We start from the raw sequence: 11,703 nt of genomic DNA, 5'->3' as shown, positions 1-11,703 counted from the left end.
AGGTAACATTTTTCGATCATCTTTTGACATATAGTAACACTTTATTCTACATTATGTATCAATTTTTGCCAACTAATGCAACACCTTGTTAATTAATAGGTAACATTTTTTTTAATTATTATTACTATTATTATTATTATTATTATTATTATTATTATTATTATTATTATAATAATAAAGAAACAATTACACAAAGTTGGATGGGAGCCTAGCCACTAATTGGGCTCCGACACCCTTATTCAAAGCAAAACACAAACGATGAAAAAGAAAAGAACGAATGTTAGCAGCAACCGTGTTACTCTGAGCAACACGTGAGACCCTTATTATGATTACGACGACTATTACAACTACTATGGTTATTTAAATTATGCAACTTTTTTTTATTTTTTGAAGTTCAAGATTAAATTAACACGAACAACAACAACGATTTTGAAATTAACGTATACAATAAATAATTGAAATTTATATAATTTCATAGTTTCTTAAAAAAACATCCACAAACACTATTTTTTTTGTTTGGCTAAACAATCTAATAAAAAAAACAAAACGAAAGACAACTTCGGTCAACTTCCTCGACTTCGATCTCTAGACTACCAAATTCCAAAAGAGAAAAAACAACATAATAGTCAGCGCAACAGCAAACAAACATCAGTAGTAATAGCGCACAGCAGCTAGCAGTTGCCAACATATAACAGTAGACTACTGATCAGTAACAGTAACAGTAATAGTAGTGACAGCAGTACAACAACAGTAACAGCAGCAGACGCACATCAGCAGCAAACAACAGTGACAGCGCGCAGCAGCTAACAACTCCAAAATGCTACTCCAATCCTTCATCTTGATCCATTTGATCCTATATATGTGTGAAATTATCTGGAGTCTGGACAGTACCTGGAAAAGAAGGACATATATTTGGTACAAGTGAACTCTCTTATTTCATACGCAATGATAATTGTCATTGAATAATGGTACATGACAAGCTCTTGGAACCTACAGTTACCGGAATAGAAGAACCACACAGGTTGGAACTTAGAGTTGTAGCCCTTTCAGAGGAGATGAACTTAAAGGATTAGAATATGAACCTTCAGACATAGTAATCTAAAATCAGAGAATAACAATATATTAATAGAACTTCCCAGCAAATTAATGCAATCCTTGAACTCACATAATACAACACCAGTAAAAAAGAAAAAGGCCCACAAAATTGCCAAAAATGAAAATAAAATAAAATCTAGAGACTAAGAAAAGGAATTCGATAAAGTCTGAATGCTCGAATACAATATCGTATGCTCGAATACAATATCAGTTCATAGCACACAAATAAGAACATACCTGGAAAAAAAGGGGGAATTCGATAAAGTCAGATCAAGAGCACGATCGACATAACGATTAAGACCACGAGATTGGAAGCACGAATTCAATGAAAAGTGCAAATTTGGAATTTGAATTAAGACAGGCGCAAATTCATTAAAACTTGAAATTAAAATTGCGAATTTTCTGAATCAATACCGCAGCTGAGACTTAAACTTGGAAAAATTACTTGTATTGATAATTTAAGTGCAAAAATATGATTACTACAGAACCTTTATTTATTAAGCATTTGTATTGATAATTTAAGTTCAATGTAGACAAAACACGCATGTGCACAGTATTGTTTTTGCCAGAAATGCACTTGAGGGTTTTTTTTTGTTTTTGATGTAACATTTAAGTTGTAGAGTTTTTTATGTGTACTGTTCGTTTTTATTAGATACAATGTAATTACAAAGGGCAGTGACAGTCATAAAGATCAAATCTTACAATTTTTACAGTATGAGATCCTGCAGGACAAAATTCTTAGGATATAATGTTCAACCAATAGGACTTGGGTATGGGGCATGGGGGGTTGATGTTTTTTAACAGGTTGGTATCAATATAGGAGCCTAGTAGCTTAACTTCATTGATCTCCCACTTGAAACTACGAATCATGAAACTCATTACATAGGCATGAATCTCATATTGATCATTGGCTCTCTATAGAAAAAAAATTAGTTTTGGTAAAGATCATGATCATATGAGGGAAGTTTCAGGCTAGAGCCTTCTACCATTCAGGCCAAGAGGTGAGGATTTGGGAGATAAATACCTAATTAGCAAAGACTAAACCCATCTATTTCATATAAACCATCAGATTTCCAATTACATCAAAATATTTGAAGGAACTCTTGAAACAAAATATCGGGTTTGAAGTTCTGGTTGGAGCTTATAGTCAAGCTATAGAATCTGTTGTTATAGCTGGGATAGACTATGTCTTACTTGTATATTCCCTACCTTTCTATTGCGAGCTCAGTTTGTGTCTTAGTAAGGGTAACAGTATCAGCTAAATCTGGCATTCTAACTGCACAAAAACTCTATACAACTTCTCTTTGGCTTGATCAAATTTTAGTTCAAATGGGGGAAGTATTCCCACACTTAAGTGACCAGTCCTTTTGTCTGGTCACATTTCATTTGCATATTTTAAGGCTGCAGGTATTCTCAACTCGGCTACTGAACAGGTTTAGTGACCGATAGATTTTAGCAAAGACAAATTTCAGAATAGCAAAGACAAAATAAAAAGAAGTTAAATAAAAGTAAAAACAAAATAGAAAGAAGCCCCCCCCCCCCCCCCCCCCCAACAATTTCAGAAAATATTTATATTTAGTAATAAACACTAAAATAATCACTAAATGCTACTTGCATCAATGGTTATTTATAGTTTAATAACACTAATGCACACCTTGGTCTAGGGTTCAAATCCTCGTACCATGCTTTTACGTTTTAGTTTCATCTTTTTTCTCGCCCCCCTTCTTTTAAGTTTCACTTTCTTCCTTGCCCCCCAACGTTGAATTCGTGGCTCCGCCACTGAGTACACAAGCCTTAATTTAACAAAACTTATCCTTTTTGGTTAACACTCTTCATAATTGGTTCGGACCGGATATTTTAGTGTATAGGTAAAAAAGCAGAATATCCCATAACTGTGTAAACCTAAAGAGAATCTATTATAAGAGGAATTGATATACCTTCGTATCAGATTGTCTAGATGCAGCATGTGAGTTCTGCAACTTCTTCGGGTCGTCGGAGGAACAATTTTGGCAGAAGAAGTGATCAAGTCTTTTAGCTTCTTCTGCCGTCATTTCTATACATGGAAAAGGAGGAGGATCCTACAATTACAGTTAAGTAATGTATCAGTGTAAATTAAAATGACAGTACCGTAGCATCGATAGATCTTTCATAACTTTTTAGTACAAATTTAAATGCCAAATGGCTAATCCATCAAGTACCTGTTCTAGGACACCACTAGCAAAGGTTCCAGAGAATCCAGAGTGTCCAGGATGAGATTGTTGTACCTAATTAAAGAAATATGTTTCCTAAACTCCAAAAAGATGAGGTGAAATTAAAGAATAAACAACCATTATGAAAACCGATCATACCAAAACTCTTCCCCGGGAAAGGTCAAAGAGGCATGTATTCCCACCCCTGAATATCTCTAGCTATGGAAACCATTTTCAAGTAAATTTGAAGATTATTCAGTTTAAAGAATAAGTGGAATCCAGATTAAAGAATAAAGATCGCAAAAGATTAACCACTCCAGTCTTTCATCAGCACAAGCCCAAAGATTTGATCAGAAGCATTACTGACATCAATAGGTTTTCCCAGTTCGTTTCCTGGACCAACTACTGCAGCCTGCATCATCAAGGGAAAAACACAGTCAGCTTAAACAGGGAAAAGAAGGGTCTCCCAGATAGGAAATCAACATAATTGTGCCTGAAACAAGCTAGGATATATTAATTTTGGCTCATAAACCTGATAACATTTAAAACAGTTCAAACTTCCAATAATTACTCATAAAACAGTGTAAAATATTCGATATTGATAGAAAAGAGGATTAGTAACTAAATTGAGATGCAACTCATTTCAGAGATGGAGAGGTATGTTGTGAACCAAATCATTCATTCATGAACTCCTGATTGACAGTTAATATATTGAATATCATCAATTGCACACAAAAGAAGCATTCAGCGCAATTAAAAAACCTAATTCATATGAAAATTTTGAATAGGATACATCAAAATCGATTCGCTCAGCTTGAAATTCACCCAAATAGAAAACTAAATCCCTAATTACAACTCCCTCAAGTACGGTGATGACACAACCACTATCCTAAGTTACTAGTCTTAGAAAATCCTTAACAATATGCAAATATTGCACCTCCGTTAGATCATATCACTGTAAAATTACCTAAAAACAATATCAAGCCTATGTGAACATCCCAATTTGATGAACCCTAGTAGTACTAGAAGACCCACTCTCGAAATGCCAACTACATCTAGATTGAGGGTTGGAGGCAGTAATGAAAAGGAAATAAAGCATAATTAACACAATTAAAAACTACTTCTTACCTCTAAAACGGTTCAAACTCCTCGAAGGAGAGCAAATTTCGCACTTATCTTCACAATTGGCTAATTGAAAATCAAATTGGAATCGCCGACTCAATACTCAGAATTGAAACTATAAATTATGACCAGATCTATTCGAATAGAGTAAGAAATTGAGGTATGGGGAGAAATTCACTGTTTTGTGGTGAGAATTAGGGTAGCAAGAATTTTGCTACCATGTTTGGTGGAGAGGAGAGGAGGTGCGAAAGGGAAGAGGGTTTTTGTTTTGTTAGTTCAACTTTTTTTTTCTTTTGTTTTTTCTATTTAATTCGTTTTTTGGGTAATTTCAAGCTTTCTCTATTAAAAAAAATATATACTTCGTATATCACAAATACGACGAGTTACTGGTCGTATTTAGAACTCTGGTCGTCGTTGATTTTAGAGCAGACCCGAAAAAAAATTCCCGCTTTACTTTTCGCCAAATTTTCATATATTTTACGACGAGAATATTTATAAATACATCGAGATTGGAGGCTGGTCGCAACTAATGAAACTATTCGCGACCACTTCCAATACTCGTCGTTGAAATTGATTTTTTACGACGAGAAACGCTTATGGTCGTAATTTTTGGTCCTGAGTGAGAGTTTTTTACGATTAGCCCATATTTTTATTGCAAATATTTAATTTCATTCTTAAATAAGGTAACACTTCATAGTGTTACCATAAAATGTTACCTATTTTAAAAGTGTTACCATAAACTGTTACCTATTTTAAAAGTGTTACCATAAACTGTTACCTATTTTAAAAGTGTTACCATAAAATGTTACCTACGTTAAAAGTGTTACATTGAGTGTTACATTTTTACAAAAATGTTACCAAAGTGTTACTTAAAAATCTAGTAATTTTGCATTTGAAAAAGTGTTATCAACGCGTGTTACATAAGCTCAGTTATGTACTAGTGATTGTAAGCATATCAAAAGTAAGAAGATCAAGCAAAAAGTAAATTTTTTAGGACTATAAGAAAAGTTGCTAGAATGGATAGGAAATGGGAACAATAGGATGAATTCAAAATTCTATTTCTACCTAGATATTTGTGTTAAAGAGAAATGGCTTAGAAATTGATATCATATGGTATTGGATTACCGTTTGAGGTTCTAAATTCTGTTATGAACTCAATTTTTGGAAACTAAGCCCGATTATTGACGTAGAAGTGGGAAATGAAGCAAAGTTGTGCTACATTAGCTGTAGGGTGATCTTGTTTGTATTAAAGTCCTTCAGAAGGCTGGAACTTAACGGAATTTTGTTCAATTAATCAACATAATAAATTTTATGTTTGTGTAGACACCTACTTTTGTCCCCATTACCGAAAGGGAAGGTTCGATGATGAAAACGTAAATCTCCACTTGACAACGCATCTCCTATAAAATAACGAATCTCATTACCCCTTTTCATTTCAACCGAAACCTGTTATTTATAGAAACCTGCTATTTATGGAAACCTGCTAAAAATAGTAACTGCCGTAATGGGTAGTTGTTAAAAGTGGCAAGTCATAAAAGATAGAAACCTGTCAGAATTAGGTGTTGCACTCCAACATAAATCCTAAATGAGATAGAAATTGCGAGAGAATCCTATTCTTAATATGATTTGAAAATAAGAGTCACGTATTAATTAAAATCCTAAGGAGCCTAGAGTTCGTAACAGGCCCAGACGCATCCCGTCATAAAATTGATACGCACTAAAAGACTCGATTAAGTCTCATACACCCTGGATTCTAAGAGTCCGAATCTGACAAAGAAACGGCCCAAACAGCAATTTCAACGCCCAGCCCTGGGCGTTGAAATTTCCTGGATCCTATTTTCAACGCCCAGAGTTGGGCGCCGAAATCTTTGACGCCCAGGCCTGGGCGCTGAAAATACCTGGTACGTGTTTTTTCCTAATTCCTCGTGGATTAGAGTTCTACAATTCTATCTTTCCACGAACTCTTTTCTATAAATAGGGCCTTAAGTTCGACGTGAAAAGGACACAACACACAATTATATTCTGAGTATTGACTCTAAACCCCTAAGCCTAAGCCTCACGCTGCAAAACTGATCACGCGTTCTGTCGCAATCGATCCATAAATCGAACAGAACGTATTCCGTCCCATAATTTGAGATTCGTTAAATAAAAGGAGAAATAGCAAAGTCAAAGTGGTTAGTTTTCTGAGAACCGTGACGCACCTCTCAAGGGTGCGTCGTAATGTGTCCCTTTTCCATGGTTTAATTGCTTTCCTCGCCCTTTTATGAACTGTTAAACTAACTAAAATCTGATTGTTCGATCACGCTTAATAAATATGATATTTTTGGGAAATTGGATTATCATGCTAGGTCCCTTAAAACAATCTAAATCAGATAATCGCGCTCGAACTAGTACAATATGTTGCATATTATTAAAATCAACTCAGATTAGTTTAATAGTTAACGCATGTCCCTTCAATTATTTATGCTGAGCTAGTAAGGATATCCTGCCTCTGGAGTTATCGAAGAGCGAGTACTCCTCTCGGTAGTTACAGTCCCCCGAACCCTCAATCTCTACCCTGCGGGTGTACGTTGAGCGATCCCCACCACCAGGGATCACAAGGGAACCTACGGCCGTCGTGGTCAAACATAATTGCACTCCCTTTATGTCACGATAACCGGGTTTTGTCACTTTTTCTCATTGTCGTTAAAAACTGAATGGCGACTCCTATATTACTAGTCAATTGGGTGTAAACTCACAGGAAATCCAATTACACTTGATTTGACAAAAAGAAGCGTCACACCCACGAGGGACGAGGTCATGCATTAGCCTCGTGCTTTTTCGACTCCCTCACAGTGGCGACTCCACTGGGGATAGTGAAGGAAATACTCGTGCTCGTAGGTAATCAAAATAGCCGAAGGATGAAACGATCCTACCCCGCGTTTATTTCCCATCAAGTTGGGACGACCTGAAAATCAGCATATTAATGTGAACGGGCAGAACCGCATAACGAATCTTGGCTCCCTTGGTGTTTCAGCTCGGGAGTTGGGACTAAGGATACCCATCGCCAACCGGTGCATACGCTTTGGATGTTGTCCACTCGGCACTTTCGCTAGTAGTACACCCGTCCCAAACCCAATCGCTCGCCCATTAGGTCCCTCTCGCCTGCATGCCCCCTTGGCTTGCACTTGCGGGTTGGCCTCTTGAGCGAAATTCGTCTGTTGAAGACACTACCTCGACCAGGGCATGTGTTGGATCTACGATAGAAGCGGTACCAAGCCAGGCGCAAATAACTACCCATAGAAGCCTATCATAAACTACATGACATATTATTATTGCCTCATGATGGAATGTTAGTTATGTGTAGCGAAATATATGATTGTGTGTGACAAACTATCCTAGAAAAACCAACGACCTTAAAAATTGCCCAAACATTCATAAACCAATTGGCCAAAGAGTTATACCAAGATACGTGTTCGGCAAAACCCGAACGATCGCCACAAAAAAAAAGCGACGCTCGGGATGGCCTGTAACGAATCCCACAAACGCTGCACAAAGCGTAAAGGACGTTATTAGGCAAGCATGCAAAAGCGAAGTCGCATAAAAAAAAGTAGACGCAAACAGAAAACGAGAACCAGCCAGGGACGCATTTTCAACGCCCCTGGCTAGGCGCCGAAATTTCTCACGCCCTTCGCTGGGCGCTGAAGTTGCTGCCTGGCCTTTTGGTCAGGCACAGCAGCCTCGGTGCCCACGCGTGAAGAAAATACGTAGCAAAAAAACTTTTCGTGAAAAAAAAAATTGCTACGAGGGCGTATGAAAAAGCACTCGATTTCAAAGCGACTTATAAAAAAAATAATAATAACTCTTTGTGTCGTTGATAGGCCTCCTACGACGGCAATGTTCGGCTCCAAAAACGAGCACGCTAATTGAAATAACCTTGAATGTCACATGGGCAAAGTATTCAAAAAAATAATGTTCAAATGAAGTTTTCAAGAAAATTAATGTTCGAAAAATAATAAATCCGAGTCTAGACTAGGCTATGCCAAAGTACAATCTAAATCCTAAGTCTTAGTTGTCTTATCCATAGAATCGGTCCTAATGCTTGGTGTCGTGCTGCAAATAAAAAGGTTAAAACATATTGAGTCTCCCTTCCTCACATTTAAATCAATAAGCACCCATATGTAATTGTCATCCCTTGCTAAGAGTCTACGGCCTCCATGCTCTCTCTCACCAATAAAAAGAACATATTATATAATTCAAGTATTTGCAAAATGGAAACAGTCACATTCTGAAAATCATTCCCCCATAGTCGCACAACCCCCAAAGTGAGCCTAAGGTGTCAATACCATTAGCAAAAATTAATGGCCTCAAGGCGTATGATCACATTAGGTCACGACCATCATAGTCCTCTCGAGCCACTCGCTCCTTGAAATACTCCTAAGTACGGACTAAAAGATTTTCCATGAATGCAACATGACAAACCATGAAAATACCCAAATCGGCATGCCATAAGGCTACCATTGGGGTAAAGCAATACACACTAAGAGAGAAGCCGCACTAATGATTCTAGCCTTACAAAAATAAAAATTCGATCTCCCCAACTAACTACCTTGCCAACATTAAGCAAAATGGCGCATGACAAATGAACACCCAAGGGTTAAAATCTGAAGTGTCAACCAACGAAAGATATGGTCCAATTAGCCTAAGTCTGAGAGTCGCTTGGTCAAGTGTTATAGGCTTACGCCACGTCATTATTCTGAGTCTAGGCCACCTCCTTGTATTCATACACGGGTTATAATCAGAAAGATTAATGAAAGTTCGAGTCTAAATCACAACTTCCAATTAAATCCCAGAAACTGGAGTCCGAAAAGAAACAAAAAAAATCATTTTCGATGTAATTCTTTCGTTAAATTTCAATGAGGTAAAAACAACATTTTGAATCTACGCTATTTGCACATTTTAAGAAACGACTAAATACGCTTGCAAAGTAAGACAATTTAAAGGTCCAGCCTAGGCCTACTAAAGCTAAAGGTCCACCCTAGGCTTACTAAGTTAAAGGTCCACTATAGGCCTACCAAACGAGCCTCACTCAGTCTCGCCTCGTGACTCAAAGACCACAACCATCTACCTTTTAGCCCAAATAAAAAAATTGAAGGATTTATGTTGGGGAGAAATCCCAAGCAAAAAGAAAAAAAATAGAAAGAGAAAAGGGAGAGCGAAAAGAGCGAGCCATGAAATACTTAGCCCGTACCTCCCAAGGCGTGAAATTTACACGAGTAAAGCAAAGGGAAAGAATTGAGTCAACCAATCCAAATCATAAAATTCTATGAGGTCTACCCTTTCCAATCTTTATGTTCTTAGACGCCTTCGCTCTGGGGCCCCTGTTCAGCTCATTTAACCCATCCATGCTCTCATTGCCATAACCCAAGAAACCATTACCTCGACTCTTGTTCTTGAACTTGTTGTCAACCGCAAACCACGCATGGCTATTGACACGTGCGTCATACCCATCATTTCCAAAGCCCAAACCTGTTCTTACACCACCATTAGCATAATGACCATATAACTTGTGTGGATACATCCTGTTGATATACCCTTGAGCCGTCCCCATGCCACTCATTGGCCTTGATTGATGTAAACTCGTGACACTAGCTTGAGGCTGCAAATTGTGAGTCCTAGCAGATATAATCCTCATGCTTGACCAATACCTATACAAATTATCCTATCTCATTCAACCCATCTTTCAAACCGTCTTGAGTCACGAGTAAAAAAAAGAAGACAAATGAAAAGCACAAAATAAATAATAAAAAAAGAAACTTTGCAAAGCTCCCCTAAAGTTAGTCTAAAAAGGAAAAGAAGCATTTAGCGCACCAAAAAAGATCCGCCCAGAAGTCATTTTCAGCGCCCATAGCTGGGCGCCGAAATCTTTAGCGCCCCAGTCCGGGCGCTGATTCTCTCTGCTTGCTAAAATTTGTCCAGAAGTGCTCGTCATTTTATCCGCACATACACGGAACAATAACGAACACTTGGGGGGTACAACACGTATTCAAATGTACGTACCACCAAAGAAATACATCAAAAAAAATATAAAACAAATTTTTGGCTTACGGCAAAGCAGTAGATAAAAATAATAACAAACTTCACTTATTCTACCGTTTCAAATAATATGTTTCCACCTCAGAACATACTTATCAAATTCGGCATTCTAAGAAACCATTTTCAAGCTAAGAACTACGCAAGACCTGATTCCAAATTAAATCTATTTAAGGCGGATACGTAGGCAATCCATGATTCGGTCCAACCAATTTGCAAAAATATTAAAGCCTATAGAAAAACGAGAATAAAAAATAAAAGTCCCTTATTGAAATTTAATTACTTGCAATCCAAGTCGAAAGAAAAATTAAAAGGAAGAATCCAAGTCATCAAAATGCCAAAATTAACGAGCACACATCGAAAAATAATAAGGGCACATACCCTTGCCAAGAAGGAGCACTCACACTCCTAGGCACTTAGCCAAGACTCAAAAGATCGCTTTGCCTCAATCGAATGGGGGCTAGAACAAGCGTCCATGACCTCTAAAGTACTCGACTTGACCCTCCCAAAAAGCGAACTAACTCAATGAAAGACTTTCTTTCACCACTAGACCTAGTCGTTCGCTTAAAGACCTTCTTTCACCACTAGACACAATCATAATCGCCAACAAGTAGTAAAGGAAGTAAGCTTGCAAAAAAGGAGAATTGTTCTACGGCATTTCCCCATCGTTCCTTCGAACTCAGGGCACCCGTTCATGGTAATTCAAATGCTTACGAATCCCCTTTGAAAAAAAACAACAGACATTGTCAATAGGACTTGGCACTTAACCAAGGCTCACCCTACTCAGGCATATGACACGGGCATCGAAAATCGAAATCTGAAAGCATCATTAATAAGAAGACATAATAGCAACTGGGGGCTAAAAAATTGAAATGGAAGAGCTAGGGAAAGAACTAAGTATACCTTGACCTTTTGTACAGACATACACCAAGTAAATCTAAGTCAATTTGAAAACGGTTTATATTCCCACAATTCTGGAAAAGACGGCCCTAAAAGCCTAAAGCATATTCCGAACGGGCACAAGTATATCTTGACGCCTGCACCCTGGCTTCCAGCAAATCCTTAGACAGCATTCAGAAAATCGTAACATTATTTTGATTCACTCATGTAATCCTGTACGAACCCTTCTATAAGTCAACCTACTTAGGACACCTCGGATTGTACACAGTAGGATTCGGATTTTAAATAATTTTAAATAATAATTTTCAAAGACTTTTTCGAGCAT

At 37.5% G+C, this 11,703-nt stretch overlaps 1 long non-coding RNA gene across 3 annotated transcripts; it reads right to left on the bottom strand.

The window, feature by feature from the left end:
- Nucleotides 1–443: 443 nt before the first annotated feature.
- Nucleotides 444–4,702, bottom strand: LOC130464354 (uncharacterized). 3 transcript variants are annotated; one of them, XR_008924738.1, is made up of 7 exons: nucleotides 4,413–4,702; nucleotides 3,597–3,696; nucleotides 3,444–3,503; nucleotides 3,294–3,359; nucleotides 3,033–3,173; nucleotides 995–1,098; nucleotides 444–891 (listed from the first exon to the last, which is right to left on the bottom strand). It is a non-coding gene; the product is annotated as an uncharacterized lncRNA (long non-coding RNA). The 3 variants fall into 3 exon arrangements; XR_008924736.1 differs by having other exon boundaries at nucleotides 3,444–3,696; XR_008924737.1 differs by having other exon boundaries at nucleotides 1,001–1,098; nucleotides 3,444–3,696.
- Between the last annotated feature and the right edge of the window lie 7,001 nt (nucleotides 4,703–11,703).

Source organism: Spinacia oleracea, chromosome 6, assembly GCF_020520425.1.
Source record: "Spinacia oleracea cultivar Varoflay chromosome 6, BTI_SOV_V1, whole genome shotgun sequence".
Classification (NCBI taxonomy): Eukaryota; Viridiplantae; Streptophyta; class Magnoliopsida; order Caryophyllales; family Amaranthaceae; genus Spinacia; species Spinacia oleracea.
This window is presented reverse-complemented; position numbering and strand designations above follow the sequence as displayed.